The following is a 25,983-nucleotide window of genomic DNA, read 5'->3' on the forward strand; positions in this document are numbered from 1 at the left end:
CACGGGCTACTAGATGGCCTAGATTAGACCAATTTGCGGTACCTGATTTAGCTTGGTCCACTGCAGAAGAAGGCATCCAAAAACGTAGGGAAATTTGTATGTTGGAATAGATCTATCAGAATAATCCCACAGAAGCCCCCCAAAATAGTGCCCTGAGGATGTACCTTTCACCACAACCATAAGGAACAAGTTTGTGAAGTGGTCCCTGACATCTCTGAAGACTCCTGTAATTGCTATTTTATGTGCACCAGGATTAACAGTGGGCACTGCCCTAAGCGAACTCTGACATTTGCCCACAATGGGACTGATTGGTGCCCGTGCTGGTAGAGGGCAGGTGTCAGCACTGAATCAACAGAGACACGGTGGACATGGTTATCATAACTGACATCAAGGTTTCTGTAGGAATCGAAGCAAACTGTCTTGTGTTGACTTAGGGGATTGGCTACTTAGCCACAGTGTCCCTAAGGGTGAAATATATGGGACATGTACTAAATATTTATGTGATCAATACAGGTGGCAGAATTGTAGATCAGGTCAGCAGCAGAATAGACAGTCGTGATCACTCCAATTCCCAGACTTGGGCAAGTTTACAGATCCACAACCTCTTGAATGAGGGGAAGGCCAGGTCCCTTGTAAGGAGGTCCCTGCTACATCACCGAAAGTGTATACTGTTAGCCTTTCTTCTAGCCTTCCCCAAGGGACCTGCAGCCTTTCACAAGAGTGACTGTTCATTGGGGGAAAGGAAATAATCAAACTTTATGGGAATTACTGGACACTAGCTCAGAACTGACTTTAATTCCAGGGGACCCAAAGTGTTTCAAAGGCCCTCCAGTCAGAGTGGGGGCTTATGGAGGTCAAGTTATCAATGGAGTTTTAGCTCAGGTATCCCTCACTGTGGGTCCAGTGGGCCCCCGGACCCATCCTGTGGTTATTTCCCCAGTTTCAGAATGCATCATTGAAAAAGACATGCTTAGTAACTGGAAGAACCTCTGTATTGGATTCCTAAAATGTGGAATAAGGGTTGTTAAGGTAGAAAAGGCCAACTGTATAGCATTAGAACTGCCTAGGAAAATAGTCAACCAAAAGCAGTACCACATTCCTGGTGGGATTGCAGAGATCAGTGCTACCATTAAAGACTTGAAGGATGCAGGAGTGGTGATTCCTACCACATCCCCATTTAACTCACCTATTTGGCCTGTAAAAAAACCCAGATGGATCCTGGAAAGTGATAGTGGATTATCGTAAACTTAACCAGGTGGTGTCTACAATTGTAGCTGCTGTTCCTATGTGATTTCATTGCTTGAGCAAATTAATACTTCTCTTAATACTTGATATGCAGCTATTGATCTGGCTAATGTCTTCTTCTCAATACAAGTTTCAAAGGACCACCAGAAGCAGTTTGCCTTCAGCTGGCAGAGGCAACAATAAACTTTCACAACTCTCCCCTAGGGATACATCAACTCTTCTGTGCTCTGCCATAATTTAGTCTGAAGGGACCATGATCGCCTGTCTCCACCACAAAAGTCTCACACCAGTCCATTATACTGATGACATTATGCTGATTGGAAACACTAAAGATATTGTATCGAAGACCCTAGATTGATTGGTACAACATATGTGTGCAAGAGGGTGGAAAATCAAACCAATAAAGCTTCAGGCACCCTCCACATCACTAAATTTCTAGGGGTCCTCCAGTAGTGTGGGGCACGTGGAGGGAGCTATTGCACCTGCACCACCAACAACGAAAGGGGAGGCATGGTGCCTAGTGGGCCTCTTCAGGTTTTTGGAGGGAACGTATCACTCATTTGAGTGTTCTACTAAAACTTATTTATCAAGTAATATGAAAGGTCTCCAATTATGAGCAGGGTCCAGAACAAGAAAAAACCCTGCAACAGGTTCAGGATGTTGTGCAAGCGGCTTTGCACTTGGGACCATATGATCCAGCTGACCCGATAGTGCTAAAGGTGTCAGTCATAGATAGAGCTGTAGTGTGGAGTCCTGGCAGACCCCTATTGGAGAATCACAGCTTAGACCCTTGGGATTTTGGAGTAAAGTCCTGCCATCCTCTGCAGACAACTACTCCCCCTTTGAAAAACAGCTGTTGGCCTGTTACTGGGCCTTGGTGGAGGCTGAATGCCTCACCATGGGCCACCAAGTCACCATGAGGCCTGAATTACCTATCATGAACTGGGTATTGTCTGACTCATGGAATCATAAAGTTGGACGTGCGCAGCAACACTCCGTTGTTAAATGGAAGTGGTATATACGAGATTGGGCCAAAGCAGGACCTGAAGGAACAAGTAAGCTGCATGAAGAAGTGGCCCAAATGCCCACAGTTTCCACTCCTGCCACAGTCTCTTCCTTCTCCCAGTCTATTCCTATGCCTCCTGGGGAGTTCCTTATGATAAATTGACTAAAGAACAGAAAAGCCATGCTTGGTTTACATAAGAATAAGAAATCAGACGTTTGAGAACAGCAGTCAGGAGGAGGCCATTGAGTAGCAGGTGGGAGAAGGCTGTCAGTCAAGAGGAGGCTGTCCGGTAGAGGACACGAGGCATGAGACACTTTGTCGCTGGATTTGGCACTTGGATTGGGATTTTCAGCAGCTGTTGGACGAGGAGCCACTTTGCTGGAAATAAGTGTTCAAGGGATCCTGGTAAGATAGCTACCGGGTAGCACACAAAGCAGGGATTCCACAGAGAACAACACAAGGGGTCATTTAAAGGAGTGACTACAGGATTTTCAACATGATGCTAAGTATACACAAATATACTACCTTATATACTTGTGTATAATCCGAGTTTTTCAGCATATTTTTCTTGAATTTTTTTGTGGTAAAAGTAGGTGCCTTGGCTGATATTCAGGTCAGCTTATACTCAAATATATACGGTAATATTTAGAAAGCAGCAGCAAAGGTGGGCAATTAGGATCCCCTTGATGATCTCAGCATAGCATGCAGCCACTGGGTCTGCGAATCAAGGAGCTAGCTGGAGGGAGGTGCCACAGGCCATCAGGGTCATAAGTCTATGGGGCCAGACCAGAATTGGGCAAAAAAAAAATATCTTTGGCTCTCTGCCCAGACCAGAAGACCGCAGTGGATGCCACGCATGCAGGTTTCCCCAAGAGTGGGGAAAACACAGCCCTCCAAGCTGTTTAAGCATGAGGGTATTTGTAAAGACAGAGTATATTAGAAATATATATATATATGTAAATATATACATAAACTTCTTTCCTCCCAATTTAATCTGTTCATGTTTTACTCCCCTAATACAGCATCTGCCCAGAAGTTAGCATCCACAACAGAGACTAAGCTCCTGGGAAAAGCTTAGAACAGGAACACACATACATTAAGTGCTCTCATGCATCTTACTCTAGTATTATTTTTTCCTGTTACCATTCTTAAAACTTGTGTCTCTTGCCCTTTCCTTTAATCCCCCTTTCTTTTGTTGAAATATCTGAAGTTTCACCTTATAGCTCTATTACCCTATCTTTTATTTTCACTTTTCCTCTTGTGAAACATTTTCTTACCTTCACATCTTTATACAACCCCAAACTGACATTATTACTCTCTCTTAAAAATATTGTTTTCCTATCGAATACTAGTAAAGATTCCTCCATCATGGCAAATCCCGCCTTTTGGTGGTGGGGTGGTGGTGGTGGTGTAATCTCCTTTCTTTTAACCTGCCAAATAACACTACCTAATCCCTCCCACTTTTCTTGAACTACTGCTCTTTCGCTCTCCCTCCCCTAACAGTTCCTCTCTCACTTTTGCATTGCTCCCGCTCTATTCCACCACTTAACAGACTTAACTACTCCCAAATTACACGACCTACGTAACACCCATAATAGCGACCCACAAATGTCAAGGAGACAATAGAAGATATTGGTACACACATACACAAAAAACAAAACAAGGAAACAAACAACTGAATACTCACCAGACTTAAATGCAATGCTTGAAACTGGACAGGCTATGATTTATCAGAAAAAAAATTAAGAAAGATGATTGCAATCATGTAATTATTGTAGGAAGATTCTGAGGGAAAAAGTGAAATCATATGAAAGCTAGGAAGCTCACTAGAGAAATTCCATATAGAATCACAAAAATCAAACCCTACAGTAACAGAACTAAATAGCCCTATAAAGGGTCAGTATGAGGCTATAAAAGAGCAGAGAAACAGAAGTGAAGAGGTGGAAACCTGAATTATAGAGCTGGAAGACAGATCTATAAATTCCGACGGAAAAGAAAAACAAGTAACAACAAAAACAAAATGCAAAGGAGACCAAGAAAAAGATATGAACAGATTAAAAATCAAAGGCTGGACAAACCGATTAAAAATCAAAGGCTGGATACCAATCAAACAGCATCCTAAAGACATCAGGGTAGCAATACTAACCTTCTAGAAGATAGATTTCAGAGCAAACAATTCAATAAGATATTGGATTAAACACTACATAACAATACAGGGAACATTAGCTCGAGAACCCATTAGAGTAAATATGATGCACTCAATAGAAGTTCCTCAAAATCTACCAGCCAAATCCTCACAGAACTGACAAACAGATATAGACACATCAAAGATAATAACAGGAGGCTTTGATACATTGCACTTAAGGAAAGACAGAACATCAAGTACACAATAAAAAAGCTCAATACAATCAATAAAAATGATCCCGTAGACATACACAGAATGTTTCATCCAGCAAAACAACAGTATATGTTTTTCTCCAACACACATGGAACATTCGCAAGAACAGACCACGCAGGAGGCTACAAATCAGGCCTCAACAAATTAAAAAAGATTGAGATCCTATAATTAATCATCTCAGACTACAAAACTATACAATTATAAATCAAAAATAAAATAAGCAGAAACATAAAGACAAACACATAGCGATTGAACAACATAATACTAAAAATGCCCGATTAATAATGCAAATTAAGAAGGAAATTGAAATATTCCTTGAGACAAACGAGAATGATAACATATCAAAACCTTTGGGACACATTGAAAGCAGTAATCAGTGGCAGATTTATAGCTATCAACAAACAATGCAAAAACAGTAAAAACATAAAATCAACACCCTAACACAATACCTCCAAGAACTGGAAAAGGACAACACGATCCCTCCAATAAAGGAAGGAAAGAAATCAAAGCAGAAATAAATTACAAGGAAAACAAGGAAACAATAGAAAATATCCACGGGCAAGAAGATGATTCTTTGAAAACATTAACAAAATGGAACAGTTTGTAAAAAAAGGAACTGTAAAAAGAAAAGAAAAGATTCAAATACCAAGAATAAGAGATGAAAATGCTGACAATACAATAGATTCAAAAGGAAACAAAAATAATACTAAAACACTACCACAAAAAACTGTACTCAAACAAATTTGACACTCGAAGAAATGCACAGATAACTAGAAACACACCACCCACTCTAATTAATGTAGACAGATTGAAAAGCTCAACAGACCCATGAAGAAGAAGAAGGAGGAGGAGGAGGAGGAAAGAGAGAATTTCATTAAGAAACTGCCAACCCAGAAAGACCCAGGAACAAATGGTTTCACAATGGAATTCCACCAAATATTCAAAGAATACCTGACACCAATACTATACAATCACTTCTAAAATATCGAAAAAGATAGCAAACTCTCTAACTCATTCTATGAAGCCAGCATAACGACTGATACCCAAACCAGGCAAAGACCCCCAAAAGATTGAAAATTGTAGACCAGCATCCCTCAGGAAGATAGATGCTAAAATCATCAATAAAATCCTGGCCAATTGAGTACAGCAGCATATGAAAGAAATCCACATACATGACCAAGTGTGATTCATTCCAGGTATGCAGGGGTGGTTCAATATTTGAAAACCAGTCCATGTAATCCACCACATAAATAACACAAGAAATAAAAAACACATGGTGATATCAATAGATGCAGAAGAGATGTTTGACAATCTTCGACACACATTTCTGTTTAGAACACTCAACAAAATAGGAATAGAAGGAAAATTCCTCAATATAATAAAAGCCATATATGGAAAACCAATACATCATGCTCAATGGGGGAAAAGATAGAAACAGGAACCAGGCAAGGATGTCCCCTATCCTTACTTTTATTCAACATCATGCTGGAAGTCTTAGCTAGAGCCATGAGACAGTAAAAAAAAGAAAGAAAAGAAAAATCAAGGGAATAAAAATAGGCAAAGAAGAAGTGAAACTCTCACTATTTGCTGATGATATGACCCATATATAGAAAACCCAAAAGTACACAAAAAGTCTGCTGGAAACGACTGAGAATTTGGCAAGGTAACAGGATACAACTTTAAAAACCAGAAAACAATTGCCAGGGAAGAGCTATGAAACGGACAGTAAGAAACTAATACCATTTACAATAACCACAGAAAAGATGAAATGCTTAGGGATAGACATAGCTAAAGAAATGAGCTATACAGAGTAAAGTAAAGAACATTAGTACAAGAAAATAAAAAGGACTTATATAAATGCAAGAATATCTTATAAACATGGATAGGCTGGCTTAATGTTATGTAAATAACAATACTACATAAAACAGTGGTTCTTTACCTTCCTAATGCCAAGACCCTTTAATACAGTTCCTTATGTTGTGGTGACGCCCAACCATCGGAAATATGTTTCCCAATGGTCTTAGATGACCCCTGTGAAAGTTTCGACCCAAAGGGGTTACGACCCACAGAACCGCTGACCTAAAAATCTACAGACACGAAGCAATACCAATTCAAATCCCAATAAATTCTTTAAGTAACTGGAAAAACTAATTACCAGTTTCATATGGGCAGACAAAAGACCCAGGGTAAGCAAAGAGCTACTTAAAATGAAGAACCAAGTAGGAGGCCTAGCACTTACCGACCTAAAAACCTATTACATAACCATAATAATCAAAACAGCCTGGTATTGATTCAACAAGAGACACAGACTAATGGATCAGATCAGGAAACCCAGAAAAGCCATAGAACGACCCAATGGGAGAAAAACCGCCTCTTCAACAAATGTTGTTGGACAAACTGGATTTCCATATGCAGAAGAATGAAGCAAGACCCAATACCTTTCCACATGCACAAAAATGAACTCAAGATTGAACAAAGACCTAAATGTAAACCCCAAAGCTCTCGGGATCTTCATTGAGAAAGCTGCAACAAATTTAAGGGGCCTACTGCAGGGCTTACACAGCCCATGACAAAATAGGTGATTAGGGCTTGCTGAACCTACATCACTTAGGCATATCAAAGGACTTCCTCAAAAGAGTGAAATGAGAGCTCTCAGGCTAGGGAAAAAAAATTATCAATGACACATCGGACAAAGGGATAATTACTAAAATAAACAGAACTCTACAGCAGCTCAATGCGAAAACAACAAAAGACCCATTTAAGAAATGGGGAAAAGATATGAACAGACAATTCACCGAAAATGAAGTACAAATGGCTAACAAACATGAAAAAAATACTCCTGATCACTAGCCATCAGAGAATTGCAAATTCAAACCAAAAAACTACTTTAAACCCATAATACTACCCCCTCCCTCACCCCCCAAACAAAACAAACCCTGAAAACAACAAATGCTGGTGAGGATGTGGAGAGACTGGAAGTTGTATACACTGGTGGTGAAGCTGTAAATACATACAGCCACTGTGGAAAATGATATGGTGATAAGGTAGCAGGGAATTGAAATCCCATGTGATCCAGCAGTACCACTCTTAGGCGTATAACCTAAGGAAATTAGAGACACAGAACAAGTGGAGTATGCTTTCCCATGTTCATAGCAGCACAGTTCACAATAGCAAGAAACTGGAAGCAGTCCAAATGTCCAACAGTGGAAGAATCGTTTTAAAAAAAACTCTATGATACATCCACACAATGGAATAGTATGCAACCCTTAAAGACAGCGATGAAAACATGAAACACCGCATGACATGGAAAGACCTGGAAACCGTTATGCTGAGTGAAGTCAGTCAGTCACAAAAGGACAAGTATGGTATGAGTCCATTACTATAAGGAGAAACACCAATTAAACAAATCTTTAATGGCGACCTGAGTTATGCACATCCCAGGGACAAGCAGGTGGATTCTGGGCCCCCACTGAACTCTAATCCCAATCCAAGAACAGTTAGTTCTGATAATATGGTCCTACTCAATAATCATCTTCCTGAAATGATCACTGAAGATATGCAGATGTTGCCTGGCTATGAATTGGAATAGTGTCTGGGGTCTTAAAAGCTTGTATTTCAACAAGCTGCCCACATTAAAAACAAACAAGCAAACAAAACCTACCAACTCATATGATGCAAAGACAACAATAACAAAATTCAAATATGACAAAGGGAAAAATATCAGAGCCTAAATTACCAATACCAAATTTGTAGAAGGCTATGGAGGACAGAGGGGACCCAAACACATCTGAATTGTATCTATAGTCAGATTAAGCTACTGGCAGATCCCCACTAGCCATAGACAAGGGTCTTGAACAGCTTAATACCAGATCGAGATCACTGTAATCATGATTTTCCTGGATCAAACTACTGTACACACTCGTGTATAAACCAAGTGTTTCAGTGTACTTTAAATACAGTTTTTTGGTAAAATTAGGTGCCTCCGCTGATATTTGAGTTGGTTTATACTAGAGTATATACGGTAAATACTTAGTTGACCTCTCTCTTCACCCAATCTTGAAGTCTTCCAGGACAAAACTTTCTTCCCTGCTCTTTTAAATATTCAGGTTGGTCTCCCCCCCCCCCACTATCTGTATTTTTATATTTGTATTATTATTATTTTATCCTTACCTCTTTATTTTGTCTCTGTTTTTTGTTGTTTCTGGTGGGTTTCCCAGTTTGTGAAGCACAGGGGTAGACACATAGAGATAAGAACTGATGCGAGGGCTTATGGAGGAGGTATGGGCTGGGGAGAGATCGGGAGAGTGGGGGTGGGGAGGAAGCAATAGATGTGGGAGGGGGGAGCTCTTGAACTGATCTTGATTATACCAGTCGTTTTAAGAGTGACTTAAGCACCATGAAAAAGGAAAGCATTCTAAAATTGATTGTAATAATGATTGTAAAACTCTTCTTGCTCTGATTGAACTATTGAATTGTGTCATATGTGGACTAAGTGCCAATAAAATGATAAACCAGACATTCTTTTATATTTGGATTTTAATAGTTTGTAACAGGTTTGGAATTACAACATTAAATTTAAAAATAAGAGAAATTGACAGTTAACCTTTTAGATATTTTTTCACTGATACATTGATAGTGAAAGTTATATTCAAATGTGGGGAATTTTTATTTTGTTCCTTTTATCACAGAGCCTTCCCATAGTCTTGTACCAGACGGCTACATATCAATTTGGACTGGGGTTACAATAGAGGGTGAATTTCAGTGCAGTAGAAAAGACATTCTATTTCTCTACTATAGTTATTATTGTTTACGTGTTATCCCATTTTAGAATAAAAATATACACTGAGAATCAGCAGTCCTAAAGAGATCAGAAGCAAACACAAAGCAAAACTGGAGCACAGGTTTTTAATAGGTCCCATGGAGTTGGTCATAACTCGATTGACTATGGGCAACACAGTAACAATAGTGCCTGGTGCCGGATCCTCCTCCCAACCATTGTTACGCTTGAGCCCATTCTGTAGCATCAGTGTCAGATCGTCTCCATAATGATCTTTCTCTTTTTCTGACCTTCTCCTTTGCCATGCATGATACACTTAAAAAAATCATTTTATTAGGGGCTCATACCATTCTTATCACAATCCATACATACATCAATTGTGTAAAGCACACTTGTACATTCATTGGTTACATTACCATTGATTATGCCCTACCAAGCCTCCCACACCCACCTCACCACCAATTTGGATCACTTGTTGTTCACTTGTCCCTGGGTTTGTTGACACCACTTCCTTTCCCCCCAGGTCCCCCTATCCCATATTCCCCCGGAACTGTCAGTCCTGTTGTTTTCACCTCCAGGTAGTTCATCCAGCCTATCTTATTTAGGCAGACCTATGGAGATAATAACATGCACAAAAACAAGACAGAGCAAAACCAAGCAACAATATATAACAAAACAACAACAAACCACTGACAAAGAACAAAACAAAGACACAACGAGAAATAAAAGCTTGTAGTTCGTTCAAGGATCATTTGTTGGCCTTTAGGAGTGTTTTCCAGTCCAGTCTGTTGGGGCACCATGCCCTGGCCCTCAAATCCACCTTCAGCATTCCCTGGGGACCTTGCCACTCCATTCCCTTGCTGTTCCACTGCACTACCCCAGTGCTTTGCCTTGGTGTGGTGGGATCAGATCGGGCGCAATTCCCACACTTTGTCTCTGGTGCTGTCCCCTGCAGAGCCATGGGTCAGTGAAGGGCATCATGTCTCATAGTGGGGCTGGCCATGTGGTCCTCTCTGTGGACTTGGCTGCTCTAAGTGGGTTCAGCATGATACACTTTTTCAGAGACTGTTTCATTCCTCCATCCCTGCCCCCACCTCCGATAACATGTCCACAGTACCTGAGATGAAATCTCGCCATTCTTGCTTCTGAGTACCATTCTGGCTGTACTTCACCCGTCAGATTTCTTTGTGGTTTTGGCAGTCCATAGTATTTTCAATATTCCTTACTAGCACCATAATTCAAATGCACTGATTCTCCTTCAGTTTCCCTTATTCAGTGTCCAACTTTCACGTGCATATGAGGGAATTGAAAATACGTTGTGTTGGATAAGATGCATCTTAGTCTTAAAGTAACATCCTTGATTTTCCTCATTCTAAAGAGGTCTTTGCAGATTTACCCAATGCAGTGTGTCCTTTGATCTCTTGACTGCTGCTTCCAAGAACATTTATTGTATATCTGAGAAAGATGAAATCCTGGACAACTTACTCTTTTTCTACATTTATCATGATCCAGTTGTAAAGATTTTTTCTTTGCATTGAGTTTTAATCCATATTGGTCCACCTGTTAATTAAAATGCTTGAAGTATAGCTTCCAGGATCACAGAAACATGCAGTTCACCACTATAAGACAAATTGACAGGCAAAATTTGTGACAGACAAGTGTGATGGGATCTATTCCTGTTTTTCTGTGGAAAATTAGTTCTTAAGTTATCTCATTTCAAATAAACAATTAATGTTTCTTATTGTGCAGTAAGCTGAATAAGATTATATGATAGACCTAATATACCAAGAAGTTAAGTGAATGAGGTATCAATGAAGTTGGAATCATAACGGCTGCCAAGTGTGTGCACAGCTCCATTGTCATGTGTTGTTAGATGTGAAGATCAGCCAACTTTCTGTCTGATTCCTGACACTGACATCAACTTCACTGTAAACCCGGCCAGACCGTGTACTATTCCCATACTGTCTCCAGTGCCGTTCCCCACAACATATCGTGTAGGAACCAAGATACCACTCCTCTATCCATCTCCAGGCAGGTCCGCCAACAGGGAGATACACGCACATACAAGTACCCGGCATGAAGACTGTTACCTGTGCTACACCATGCTTCAAGACAGTTTCATCTATCTGTATTTAGAAATATATATTTCACAATATATAATTACACATTGCTTTTGTGATTAATCTCTATGTAATTGTAACAATTTATAACAATAAAAATATATCCTGCATATCAGATATTTACATCACGATTCCTAACTATAACAAATATACAGTTATGAAGCAGCAATGAAAATTGTTTTATAGTTGAGGGTCACCACAACATGAGGAACTGTATTAAATGGTCGTGGCATGAGGAAGGTTGACTGCTTTATATTATAGGTTGTGGGTTAGACTCTTATAATCATGCATAGGATTTTCATTGACTGATTTTCAAAAGTCGAAAACCAAGTCTTTTTCCTTTTCTTTCATAACCTGGAAATTCCCCTGAAATGTGTTCAGCATCATCCCAGACAAGCCTCACTGAAGGGCAAGCAGTGTCTGCTCATGAAGGGTATTGGCCAGAATGAATCCTGGGTCGTCTCCATGGAAGAGTAGATGTCCATTACCTCTGCCCACTACCGGGTAGTTTAATAAACTTTATAAAATATTTTTGGCTCTTGTGAAAAAAAGACATAAACACATAGAATCACTAATTAGAAAGGCAAATTACCTTTCAAGTTGTATATTCCAACTCATTCATTCATTTGTTTGTTTTCTAATAAAGAAATTAAGACGGAGTGTCTATGGACTAAGATACTTACTAGCTTAGGTTGCTTAGCTCACTTGTGGCTGAGCTATTTCCTCCTTTGTTTCTATAACCTTGGCATGAGCTGAGTTTATACTCATAGTTGACAGAACAAAAATAAATGATTACCGAGTCCCTGTAAATCTAGGAGCTGCTTTGAAAACAAATCACCTAATTTGACTCACTCTTCCAATCAATAAACTCTGTTGTTTATGGCATTTCCTTTATACTCTGAATGTAATAATTTTCCTACCTTCTTTATTTCACTTGATGAATACTGATTTCTTTCTGTGTCTCTACTGGAGCTTGAAATTAATATTGTTTTCTATATGAGTTTTAGCAATTATATGAGCATCGTGATGGCTGTAGGGCTTAACTAATGTTGAAGAGTAACATAGACATAGATTTCATTGTTAAGAAGAGAGTGTCATTTAATAATGCATATGATTAGATTGTAGAGGCTAAGAATGATTTAGTTATACTAGAAAAATTGTCTTTGTTGTCTTCTAGCATCTAATATCATTATTGCCACTCTTTTTCCGATGTTGCCTTTCCTTTGATGTCTTTATACCTCCTTAGTTACTAGCCCTTCCTTAATTTACCAAACTGTATCTATATCTTCATTGAAAAAAGTATACAAATTTTGACATGCATCCCTTATGTACACATGATATTAAGTAATCTTGGAGTAGAATCTTAGGGTAGAATAAGGAATATAAGGAATATAATGAGAGAGAGGGGACTGGGTTTTCCAGACTTACAAGCCCAGTGAGTGTGTGAGTTCAAATGAGAGCCTGGCATCTTAATTTATACATAGATCAGGGTTATACCTGGTATTTTATGGGTACTTGCCCAAAAGAAATGTTTATTTTGCATGTGAGCCTCACCTAAACCCATCTAGACAGTCCTGGCAATCAATAAAATGATAAAAATTAAAATACAAATCAGGTACACTCTTACAATTCAAAAATGTTTTTTTCAGAATCATTAGTGTATCTGATCTAGATATCTTTGACGCTCTAATTATTCATCTCCATTTGCCTAGAGATTTGTCCAAATTAATGGAAAAATTCATTATTTGAAATATAAATTTGTTAATCAGTTTTGGAGATACACCATTAAATACTTACATATTACCCTGTTGCTGGATATGATTCACCATTAGTGTTTGTTTTTTCTCACATCTTTTGAAAATCTTGTCTACCGTGTGGTAATTCAATACTAACCGATATTTAATGCTTTGTCATTTATTTCATAGTTATATCTTTAAAGTATATGGAATATATTATAATGAAGACTTTAATAGCATTTCAGCATTACAATTTTAAAGTCTATAAAAACTTTCCTAACACTACTTACTAAATTATCTTTTTATTTCTCACACTGATGCCAGGTATTCAGCCAGTTATATTTACAGCTAAACATTAGAGTTTTATTGTACATATCATATTTTACACCCCTTTGGGGTTGCATTGAATTTAGAGATTTTATTTAGGGAGGACACTGATGGAATTACTATGTATAATCTTCCCATTCAAGAAGATGATATCTCTACATTTATGTGAGTTTTCTTTTATCCCTCTCTGTTCTTTTTTTTTTTTTTTTGATCCCAGGGCAGGAAAGCAGAAGGCTCAGATAGATACCTTGCTCACTGTTCTCACTAGCATGCGCAGTGGTCGATGCCAGAGTTAAATGTAAAAAGGGTCACAGAGCCAAGCTAATTGTCTTCACCCAAGGACAGACTAAGGTGTCCAAGTCCTCTTTCTTAACTTCATCACTGCAGAGCCCATGGGTCTGGCCTGCTCTGAATAGAAAAGTTACTGTGGGTCTGTTAAAACTGTCAGCATCTCCACCCCTCTCTGTTCTTTTATCATATTCTTCTTTATAGTTTATCCACATTCTTATTGCTTATTTTCTGTTTTGGTCATTACTGTTAGTAGATCTATACCGATAACTGCTATTCATATTTAACTGTGAAAGATTCCATAATTTTTTATTTTTCAAAATATTTCAAGTTAGTTTGGGATTTTCAAATTACTGAATATATTCGAATGTAAGAAAACTTGAGTGTAAGCTGAGATCCCTAATTATTACCTGGGAAACCAGAGAATTTGATTGACTCAAGTATAAGCCTAGGGTGGGAAATTCAGGATGTGAATTAACACAGAGACCAGAGGGGAGAGACGGAGCGCAGCCACAGACACATCCTTACCAGTTCAGCTGCCCGTGTACGTGAATCACTACGGGTGCTTCTGCGAATTGGAGCCGTCCACGTCATAGGATGGCTCTGATTGGTTAGGTGTGAGTAAGCAAACATTCAAAGCCCTGCAGTGTCAGCCGGGCTTTGAATGAACAGCAGAGGAATGGCAATCACCCGCGAGATGTTATACCTCGCTGGGGTACCACTGACCCATGTATAAGCCAAACCCAGTTTTTCAGCACATTTTTTTGTGCTGAAAAACTTGGCTTATCCACAAGTATATACGGTAGTTGTTGTTGTTACATGCCCTGAAGTTGGTTCTGACTTACAGGGACCCGGTGTGCAACAGAACAGAATACTGCACAGTCGTGCATTATCCTCGCTGTTGGTATGTTTGAACCCATTGTTTCAATGCGTATTATCAAGGATTTAACTTTTTTTTTCTTCTGCTCTTCTAATTTACCAAACATGACGTCCTTTTCCGGAGGCTGATCTCCCCTGATAACATGTCCAAAGATGTGGGATGAAGTCTCCCCTGTTGTTTCTAAGAAGCATTCTAGCTGTACTTCTTCCAAGCCAGTCCTGTTCCTTCTTTTGGTGGTCCATGCTACTTTCTCTAGTCGATGCACCGTAATTCAAATGCATTGCTTCTTCTCCAGTCTTCGTTATGCAATACCTACCTTTCACATGCACACAAGGTTATTAACAATACCATAGATTGACTTATATCGATAACATATATCCCCCCTCCTACCCCACTGTTATGTTTACCCATCATTCGCCCTTCTGTAATTTCTCACAGATCCAGTTCAATTGTTCAGACCTGGGAGGTAAAGCTCCACACTCCGCTCTGTTATTTTAGAACTCTTGCTATTCTCTTGTACCAGTGATTATTGGCTCCCCACTCCTCTATTCCTCCCCTCCTATATGCCCACAGCTACCACTTGTCCAGTTGCTGTTTCCGTAGGCTGCCCATCCTGAGTATCTTGAACAGATAAACATCCACCAAAACATCCATGTAATCACCTATCTATCAGGAATCATGACACAGAGCAGATGAGTATTGTGACGTTGAAGAGAGAGAAGGACATGTTTAAAACCATCAGTCCACTCCCCTGTTCTTTCAGGGATACCTCTCCCGGTCCCGCTTACCTAACAATGAATACAGCCCTTTCGTCTTCAGCACTCGTGTCTGAAAGACGATCATTCTATAATCCACCTTATTCCTGAAGCCAGGGATGGAGCGATCTACTGCCCACCCCTGTACCCCAGTTACACCTTTGGTCTCTCAGTGTGGCCCCTTTGTGTGCAATCCACAACAGGTTCAGTGGGGTGCCAGGTGCCGCCTCCCACCTCCATGCCAGAAGTTTACCTTTGGGATTCTTCCGTGCCTTCGTGGTTTCCTGAAAATCAATGGTCTTTTGCGCTCCCATCTTGGTTTGACCCTAGGTGGTTTATACGGCCCCTCTCCCTGAACTGTATCTTCAGGGGTGTCCTCTGCAACACTGTCATCTAGGGAGAGGATGTCACATATCCAGCTGAGGTCGCCGGCCCTGCAATCATCTCTGGGAAAGAGCTGTGAGCAGCGAGAACATCACCTTTGTGAATTGGCACACTGCAATGAGGCCTACTCTCACTCTCCTTTTGCTGTGGAAATATAAACAAGACCCTCCTCTGGAATGGGTTGGTGCCCTGACCCCCCATTGCCATTGTTACTCTGCCCCCACTCCTCTGTGGGCCATAAAGGCAAATGAGGGGCTAGGGATAGATGCCGTTCAGCACAGTGCTACCTGCATCTGTTGATGACATATGCATCACATAAATATATATGTATTTCTATGGATATATGTTTTGTGTGTGTGTGTGTGTCCAGGGAGCATATGGACATTGTGCCTCTACTTAAATCTTGCCTCAGGACAATAATGATTTGTTCTAATAATGGGGCATTGTGTGATACTCACCTTCCTTACACAATCACTGAGGACAAACTGGGTGCATAAACAAATGTGATGAAACAAGCTGATGGCGCCCAGCTCTCAAAACATACAGAGTCTGGGGTCTTAAGGGATTTTAAATAAACAAACAGCCACTTAGCAGGGAAGCAACAAATCCCACATGGAAGAGGCATAGCAGCCTGAGTTGTCATGAGGTGTTGATAGGAAAGGCTATCAAAAGTTGGAAAACGTGCAACCAACTTCTTGTGACAGGTGTGGATGCAATGGAGACCTAAAATCCACCTGCAAGATGATTGGTCAGTCCTTTAAGAGGGTCACATGGAACAGATGATAGAGCCAGGGTGCGGTTTGGCTCTGATGAACCACATAACGATCGTCTAATTCGTTATTAGAGGATTTCCTTGCCTTACAAGTAAGGCTTTTATGTGTTTTACCTCATTGATCGTGTTAGATGTGTGTATGCTTATTGGACATGAGGTCAAGATGGATGACCGCTCAGAGACAGACAAGAGTGGCAGTTCCCTGTGGGTATGGGATGTGGAGGTGGGGTAAGAGGGGAAAGGGAAGCAGATAGTATCGATGATTGAATAACCCCACCAGATGGGATTGAATAACAGAATTGCGTGTGTGGTAGTTACATAATCTGGTGTCAGTTTGGGACTTGAGAGGATTACAAGTGAAGAGCTGGAGTCTAGTGTGTCAATTGGGTCATAGCCAATGAGGCCTTTGTGTGTGTTTGGCCTTCTCCTGAGAATTCTGGGAATTCCTGGATTTCATCCTTGGAGTCTGGAGAGGCTCTTTCTCCGCTCACTTCCTGTGAGACATTCCTGAGGACAAGGTACATGGCACTACACTGATAGGTCCCGTGCCCTGGGTGCTGGAGAAGCCACATAGAGAACCCTGCCAGTGCTGAGATGCTTACAATGCTACTGGATCCAGAAGACTTCCACTCCACTGGCCTGTGATCTTCCTGCATTCACTGTCATTGCATGTGTTTTGTGAGTCAGAAAAGGACTTTATAGATTGGTATGGACTTAGGGACTTGATCTGGCTTGGCTGGGCTGTTTCCTCAATATTCAACTTCTCTTGTATATGAACCTCTTTCTTATGAACATATGTGTGTCCATGGGTTTGTTTCTCTAGTCTACCTGAATTAACACAATATATAAATGGATATATTGGAATGTATAAATAAAAGTATTAGAAAAAATAACATATAAAATAATTGTTCTCAATTTTTCAATAGTTATACTTTCAGCTTATTTTTTGGAACGCCATTGTCTAATGCTTCCATTACAAAGTTAATTCATGGTCGTACTATTTACAAATGCCCTTACCTTCTTTATAGTGTTGGTAGGAATGTTATTGGTGTTTCAGCATTTACCATGACTAGCATGTATGAGCTCTGGTGGAATAGTGGCTACAAGTTGGACTGTTAACCTCTAGGTCAGGGGTTCAAAACCACTATCGGCTCTATGGGATAAATAATAGGCTTTCTATTCCGTTAAGCGTTACAGTCTTGGAAACCTACAGAGCAGTTCTACTCTGTCCTTTAGGGTCACTGTGAGTCAGAACAGACTTAAAGTCAGTGAGTAGAGTGAGTCTAGCATGTGGCATGAGCTTAACCGATTTCTGTTAAATTAAATCTGTGGCTTAAAACCATTAAAATTCAAAAGTTAGTTTTAAAATCACATGTTATCTATAGTCTTTTCATGTGTGTATATAGCAATTCCCATTCTTTAACACCCATATGCTTTGTGAAAGTTTAATATGGTACTTGCACAATATCCAAACAAAAGCTGTGCCTTCACTCCTTTTGCTGCTGCATCTTCAGGGCTGAACCTGAGCTCGGAATGAAGACCTGCAGCTCTGTGAACTAAAGGGTCTTGCACCCTGAGACCCTCCCCTCTGGTCAGACATCTATGATTCCAGGGGTGCAGACCTTCTGGAGGCCTTTGTGGGGATGGTGGTTACCGAGGATGATACAGAGTTCCCTCTTGCCTGTTCTTGCAGTTTCTCACCGCTGGGGACATATCCTAGAGCATACCATTCCCACGAGACGTTCCTTCATTTCCATGAGCAGCACCTTGATACCCTCACTACCCCAAGTCTGAGATGCTCTCCCAGCTATAGCAAGAAAAAGAACTACCCGTCCAGAATCCCAATTATGTTTAGAACATTGAGGTCAAGTGAAACCCGTCTGGGAGGGATTCTGAGTAGGAGCTCATGAAGATGTCACCATCTCCCGGGCCATTTGTCCCCAGGTGGGGGTGGGATAGGATGTGGGGATAGTGGAGCCTACTGAAGACCCTTCTGTGGGAAGACCCAAGTGTGGGAACAATTTAAGGCCAAAGCCAGTTTGGAGGAGTCCAGCATTGAGCCACTAGAGACCGGAGCTTACATGTAACATAGGGGTGCCTGCTACACAATACTATGCCTCCAGGGAGCTCCAGGGAATTCTGGAGTTCCTATTGGGTCAAGCTGGACAGCAATTTGAGTGTGGATTTGAGGTACTTATAGTGGGGTGCAATAGGTGTGTGTGACCTGAGGCAAAAACTCCAAGAACAAATCACTGCTGCTGAAGTATCAGTTCATCCACACAGACAAGGAGGTCCTGTCCCTTCCATTAGCCATGAGAGTGCTTCATTCAGCATCACTGAATTCAGGTAGACAAGGAGCCATATGAGTGTGGCCAGTGCGGCAGGGTCTTCAGGTACAGCTCCCCATTCAGGCAGCATCTAAGTCTTGACCATAGCTAGAATCCCTACAGGTCCAGTGGGCATGGCCACGTCTGCTGCCAGAGTTCCAATGTGGTGTGGCACCCGTGACTGCACAGGGTGATAAGGTGAACACATGCAACCAGTGTGGCAGTGGACATCTTTCAGAGTGTCGTGCTCATGGCCCCATGGCACCAGTGAAATCCACACAGGAAGAAGCTGTATGATGCCATCTTTATGACAAAGCTGTCCAATCCTTCTCCCCCTTCTTTTGACCCGTCAGCCCACGTGGTTAAAAGCCCTAAAAAATTCACTAGTAGATTTTGGCCAAGTATTTGGGCAAGGACAAGCTATGGGGGACACAGATTTATGTTTGGGTAACACGTAATGGCTCTCGGCTGCCCACCTTCTTGTGTGACTGCTCAGTTCTGCATGCCCGTCTCCATAATAAATTCTTCTTGATTACTGGGGAAGATTCTCAGGGGAGCAAAAACAAATTGGCATGGGACAATTATGTATAGGAGGTCAGATGTTGTCCAAACTGGCATTATGCAGGACATACCTGTATTTGTATGTGTATATATCATATTCACATTGCCACAAAATAGATTTTTTTCATTTGTGTCATAGTAAATGCATAGTGACATTTACTATCATCAAGGGTACTAGACACATATATAATAACCCACCAAAAAATAATCTGAGGCTTATAATAAGATGATCTGCCTTATGTACTAAGTACCTGAGGTACCTGAATGACATATTTTACTGTTAAAATTATAGCTGAAAAAGTTGCATTAAAAATTAATGACTATTTTTAACAGTGACTCATCCATTAATAAAAATTAATGGGGTGAGTTATTAAAATAATTTAGGCATCTTAGTATAAATTAGAAAATGATAGTCTAAAGAAAAAACACGCGCTATATAGGAGAGGAAAATTACAAGATTCTTTTACCTATTTGGGGGACCTGAAATGTAGTAGAATATCTAGGATGTGTAAAGTTTTTCAAAATCATATTTTATAGCAGAAAGGTTGAATTTTTCATAAAGTGTACATATCTTTTATCGAGGTTGATGTTCAATACCTTTTATCGAGGTTGATGTTAAAATTTTTCTTCCCCTAAAATGATGAGGTAAATTTGATGATAGAGGCTAGAAATGTACCTTATTAAGTGTATATAGGTGACTTTAAAATATAAAATATTTTACTTCAGATTAAATTCCTTGGGAAAAGTAGAGATTTTCATTGATTATGCTTACTGTCTGTGGACAAGGTAAATAATGTAGTTATGTGGCATGGAATGAAATGGAAATCCAAAGGAGGTTATGATTCCAGAAGACTAGGAGTAGTAATGAAGATTATGGAATGATATAAAACAATTAAAAACAGTCAAGGACAGGTAAAAAGGCTAAAGAACAAAACAAAATCAGCTAGGTGTCATTAACTCATTTTAGAGCTAGATAGGAAGGGGATAAGGAAAAAAAAAAGAAACCACCTACCAAAAGAGCTCAGAAGGTCATTTACTACTTTGATGGAGACTAACTTTGACCTAAAATTTTAAGTTTAATTGTAAATTGAACTTCACTTTAGGCCAATGCGAATGGAAACTAAATCTTGGTTTGAAGTATAGACTCTAATCAATATTTCAGGATTCCTCTCTGAGGAGGGTGATCATATACTTCATTAACGGGGCTCTCTTTGTGTCTAGGATTATCTGATTTGGTTGAAGCAGATAAAATGAAATCTTCTCATTGTTTGGGTCCATGAAAAAGACAGAGAAAGGGTTACCTAATGACAAGAGGAGAATAAAAAGATGAACCAGGCCGCCAAATCCATACCTCAGCTGTCTTTAGTCATAGCAGTTTTGTTAGAGAAACAAAACCAGGACACTTTTGATTTTGTATATAGAAATAAGAGGATAGGTTTTTACAGCAAGAAGAAATATTACAGGTAATGAGTCCACACAGCAGTACAGAGGGTTTAGCTCAACTCACTTCCTTGGAACCTTTAATATACTGGAAGTCCTTCAAGTCACATGGTCAAGGAAACAGACAGCAGAGAACTCCCTGGGGCAAGGCAAGCAGCGTCTGCCCACAGGCAGCAAGCAATAGGGTAGCTCGGGAGCTTAGTGAAGCAAGAGTGGATGGGATATGGAGTGTAAGCAATGCAAGGTGACAGGATCCACCAGACTCAATCTCAAGCAATGTACGCACCAGCAGCATGGAAAAGCAGATCTTGAAGGAACCTCACGCTCTAGCGAGATGATTCATGGGTTGGCCTGGCCCACAGGTAATGTGGCTCACAGGTTGAGGGAGAAAATCAGCTAAAGTAGCAGCACCCTCCAGCATGTTCTGATCACCTAAGAACAAGACAGAGGTGGGTAGGCTTTGCAGAGCCATCTATTGCTTGGCTCTCCAATGAAACTGCGACCTGATTAATCTCACATGTTCCTACTGGGCAGTTTGGCACAATACACTTACCTACCACAGCAGTTTAAAACAAAGTGAAGATGAAACAAAGGACCGAGATTGATTGGTGTAGCTCTTGGTTCCTGGAATTGTGTATATTCACAATCAAGTATGTCTCTCTCTCTCTCTCTCTCTCTCTCTATCTCTCTCGCTTTCAAAAATGCAGATTTTGATGCTTCTCTGTTCTTTCATTTCTAAATATTTTCCTCTTTCCTTAAAATCCTTTTTTAACTTTCTTAATTTGATTTATAGTAGACATTTCTAAAGTTTTGTTACTGCATAAATATGGAACTCTAAACTGCAGCATGAGCTTAAATTTATTTTAAAACACACTTAGATTATTATTTTAAAATTAAAGAATGTTTCGCAAATTTAAAGTGATCACTATAGGGCAATATTTAATACATTAATATTTAGTTTCTTTATTATTTATAAAATATTAATAAATCATATTTGTTAATAATAACTTTGGGAATGTATTTGTGTACCTGTAAATTGAGGTGCATTAGGGTCTGAGGGGCCAGCCCCAAGCCCAACTACATGGACAGCCCCACCACCCCACAGAAGAATTCACTTCAGAGGACAGCACTGAATCTATAGCTCAGGAGAGGGACATGTCTGATCCCAGCACACAGGAGCAAATGAAGGGGGAGGAAGAGAGATAGAGCACATCCTGGCCCACCAAGCCTTGAGGATGATAGTCCTGCTCAGAGCAGCCAATGCACACAGAGGACATAGAGTTGGCCCCACTATGAGACCCAACATCCCTCAATGACCCATAGTGCTATGGGGGCAACACTGGAGACACAGTGTGAGAATTGCACCCGATCTGACCCCACCACACTGAGGTGAAACACTAAGGGTGTCTAACAGAACAGCAAGGGGAACAGAGCAAGAAGTCTCCAGGCAATACCAAAAATAGACTTTGGGGCCAGAGCGTGGTACTCCATCAGATTCAACCAGAAAACACTCCTAAAGGTCAACAAACAGACCTGGAATTATTTATAGGCTTTTTGTTGTTGTTGTTGTTGGTTTTTGTTCTTTTGTTTTCTTTCATTGCTTTGTTTTGCTCTGTCTTATTTTTATGCATATTATTATCTCTGCATATATATCTAGATAAGATAGGCAGGATAAACAATCTAGAGTAGAAAACAATGGGACCGATGGTTCCAGGGGGACATGGGGTGGGGGCGCAGATGAGTGGATGTTAACAAACTCAGGGACAAGAGAACAACAAGTGATCTAAAATTGATGGTGAGGAGGGTGTAGGAGGCCTAGAGGGCTTGATCAAGGGCAATGTAACTGAGAGAAATTACTGAAACCTAAATGAGTGCTGAACATGATTGTGGAACAAGAAGAAAATAAAAGGAAATAGAGGAAAGAATTAGGAAGAAAAGGGTATTTACAGAGGTCTAAAAACGGGCATGCACATATGTAAATATATTTATATATGATGATGGGGAAATAGATTTGTGTGCATAAATTTATACATTTAGTAATAAGGTAGCAGATGGACATTGGACTTCTGTTCAAGTAGAGTCCTCAATGCAAGAACACTTTGTTCTATTAAACTGGCATTCCACGATGCTCACCTTCCTGACACAATCACTGAAGACAAAGCAGGTGCATAAGTAAATGTGATGAAGAAAGCTGATGGTGCCCGGCTATCAAAAGATATTGCGTCCAGGGTCTTAAAGGCTTGAAGATAAACAAACAGCCATCGAGCCGAGAAGCAACAAAGCCCACATGGAAGAAGCACACCAACCTGTCTGATCATAAAATGTCAATAGGATCAGGTATCAAGCATCAAAGAATAAAAAATCCTATCATTGTGAATGAGGGGGAGTGTGGAGTTGATACCCAAAGGCCATCTGGAGGCAACTGGGCATCCCCTTACAGAAGGGTCATTCCAATTATACTTTACAAATCTGGCTAGACCAGAGGATGTACACTAGTGCAGATAAGAGCTTGAAAAACAGGGAATCCAGGACAGATAAACCCCTCAAGACCAATAATGAGAGTAGTGATACCAGGAGGGTAAGGGAAAGGTGGGGGGCTGTAGGGGGAACTGACAACAATGATCTACATATAACCCCCTCCCTGGGCCACAGACAACAGAAAACTGGATGAAGGGAGACATCAGACACTGTAAGACATGAAATAATAATAATAATTTAAAAATTATCAAGGGTTTGTGATGCAGGGAGGGAGGTTGGGGGAATGAGGGGCAAAATGAGCTGATACCAAGGACTCAAGTAGAAAGAAAATGTTTTGAAATGATAATGGCAACAAATGTACAAATGTGCTTGACACAATGGATGGTTGTATGGATCATGATAAGAGTTGTATGAGTCCCCAATAAAATGATTTAAAAAAAAATAATGATTCCCCCAATTTAAAATGATCACAATAGGGCAATATTTAATACATCAATATTTTATTTGTATAAATATTAATAAATCATATTTATTAATAATAACTTTGGCAATGTATTTGTCTACCTGTAAGTTGAGGTGTATTAAAAAAAAATCTCAATGACTTGAAATTAAGGTGTTTATTTTCCCTTGAGAGTTAACAAAAAACTTGAAGAAGGTAAAACTGTTGAAAAAAATTTAAATTAAGCCCACCTTAAGTTGGATATAAACTACAGTGTTAACATCTAAAAAATAATTGGGATTAATACATATATCAAATCATTTCATGCTACCACAATCAGTTTCCAAACATTCTTTTGTGTGTGTGTGTGTGTGATAAGTAGGTTTATTTTTTAAAATATTTTATTAGGGACTCATGCAACTCTTATCACAATCCATACATACATCAATTGTGTAAAGCACATCTGTATGTTCTTTTCCCCAATCATTTTAAAAGCATTTGCTCTCCACTTAAGCCCTTTGCATCAGGTCTTCTTTTTTTCCCTTCCCTCCCCCTTGAATTTTCCCCTCCCTCCCCATGAGCCCTTAAATTCTTATTTTATATGGACCCCAACATCACCCCTTCATCCCACCAACACTTCCGTGTCCCCCTCCCACAAAACCAATATAACGCTCAATATGAAAGATTTTTTGAAACCAGATTCAGTTCAGCATGTATCCTAGGGGGAATCTGCTGACAAGTTTTAATTACGCATTTTTATTGGCATGCATATGACTTAAAAATCTTTAAAAATCATGGTTTCAGAAGGAGATAAGCTTGAGGTTTATATATAAATATGTTGATGCTTTGATATTTGCATTTGGCTGAATTCTCTGGAGAAGCAAAACCAGCTTATGTTAAGAAAAATGCTTCACACATTTGTAGATGTGAACAAGTCTAGTTTGGTTCATTGCCATGGATCAGACGTTAATCCGGATGCTCTTCCTGAATTGTTTTGCTGCTGGGAGTCAATGGGCCAGGAAGCAGGAAAAGCACAGGCTGGTGTGTGTCAGCAGATCAGGCCTATGGCTGGCAGAGTTGAATGGATCCATGACTTGTACACTCTGATGGTTCCCAGTGCCCACAGGCAATATGGCAGACTGTTGATAGCCCTGAGATCATCTGGCAATATGGCAGGCTCAAGAACTGAATATCAATGCAACCAATGTGGTACCTTAGCCAGCCAGAAAAATTAAAATCTACACAGTGTTTACTCAAATATAAAGTAAGTCACACCCTGCAGAGATATCCTCAAGGGTATGACTTGAGTAACTATTTGGCTCACAGCAGATTTCATCATCTTATCATAAATACATTAGAAAGGGTCACAGTGTGGGGAGGCTTCAACTTCCAAACCATTGAGAACTCTGACCCCGCCAAGTTCACACAAACATTGACACATAGTGTGGAAGACTCGTTTGAGTTAAAAGACCATGGATAATTTGCACCCAAATCTTTATCATTGTTGTGCATTTTATTACTTGGTAATATCAGTTTATGCTGTGAGAGCATAGGGATGGAAGAGACCAGTGGTTGGATTGATTCCAGGGTTGAGTCAGCTATGACTGAAAAGCAATGGGAAAGAGGATTGTTAACAGAGTAGTAGAATAACGGTACAGGCAGATGGTTAAAGAGAATTGGAGTTTGGTCCTCAGCAAATTAGTCATTCAAATGACATTAACTAACAGCTGATTGTCAGTATGACAGTACAGGTTTTGCAATGACAGAAATTGTGGCCAAGGGGCAACACTACAATGTAACCTCATGGCATAAATTAAGACATCATTCAATCTGGTAGTCATATTTTGGTAGTGAATGATTCAAATATGTCTAAGAACTGTAGAATCTCTCCAGGGTCACAAGACCAGTCCATAGCACAGGTAGGAAGTGAGCGCAGGCATCCAGACTCCAGAAAATGCACTCGGACCTGCTCCAGCATATTGCACCGCTGCGTTTTAAACCAGTATATTTTGTCAGTTTGAGAAATTTAAAAAATATTTCATCATGTTAC

General features: G+C 40.1%; 1 protein-coding gene across 1 annotated transcript in view; it reads left to right on the forward strand.

Moving 5' to 3' along the window:
* Positions 1 to 25,983, forward strand: part of GPC5 (glypican 5) — a 558,236-nt gene that overhangs the window by 184,123 nt on the left and 348,130 nt on the right. The window lies entirely within an intron of this gene.

The sequence above is a fragment of the Tenrec ecaudatus genome, chromosome 11 (genome assembly GCF_050624435.1).
Source record: "Tenrec ecaudatus isolate mTenEca1 chromosome 11, mTenEca1.hap1, whole genome shotgun sequence".
NCBI classification, from domain to species: domain Eukaryota; kingdom Metazoa; phylum Chordata; class Mammalia; order Afrosoricida; family Tenrecidae; genus Tenrec; species Tenrec ecaudatus.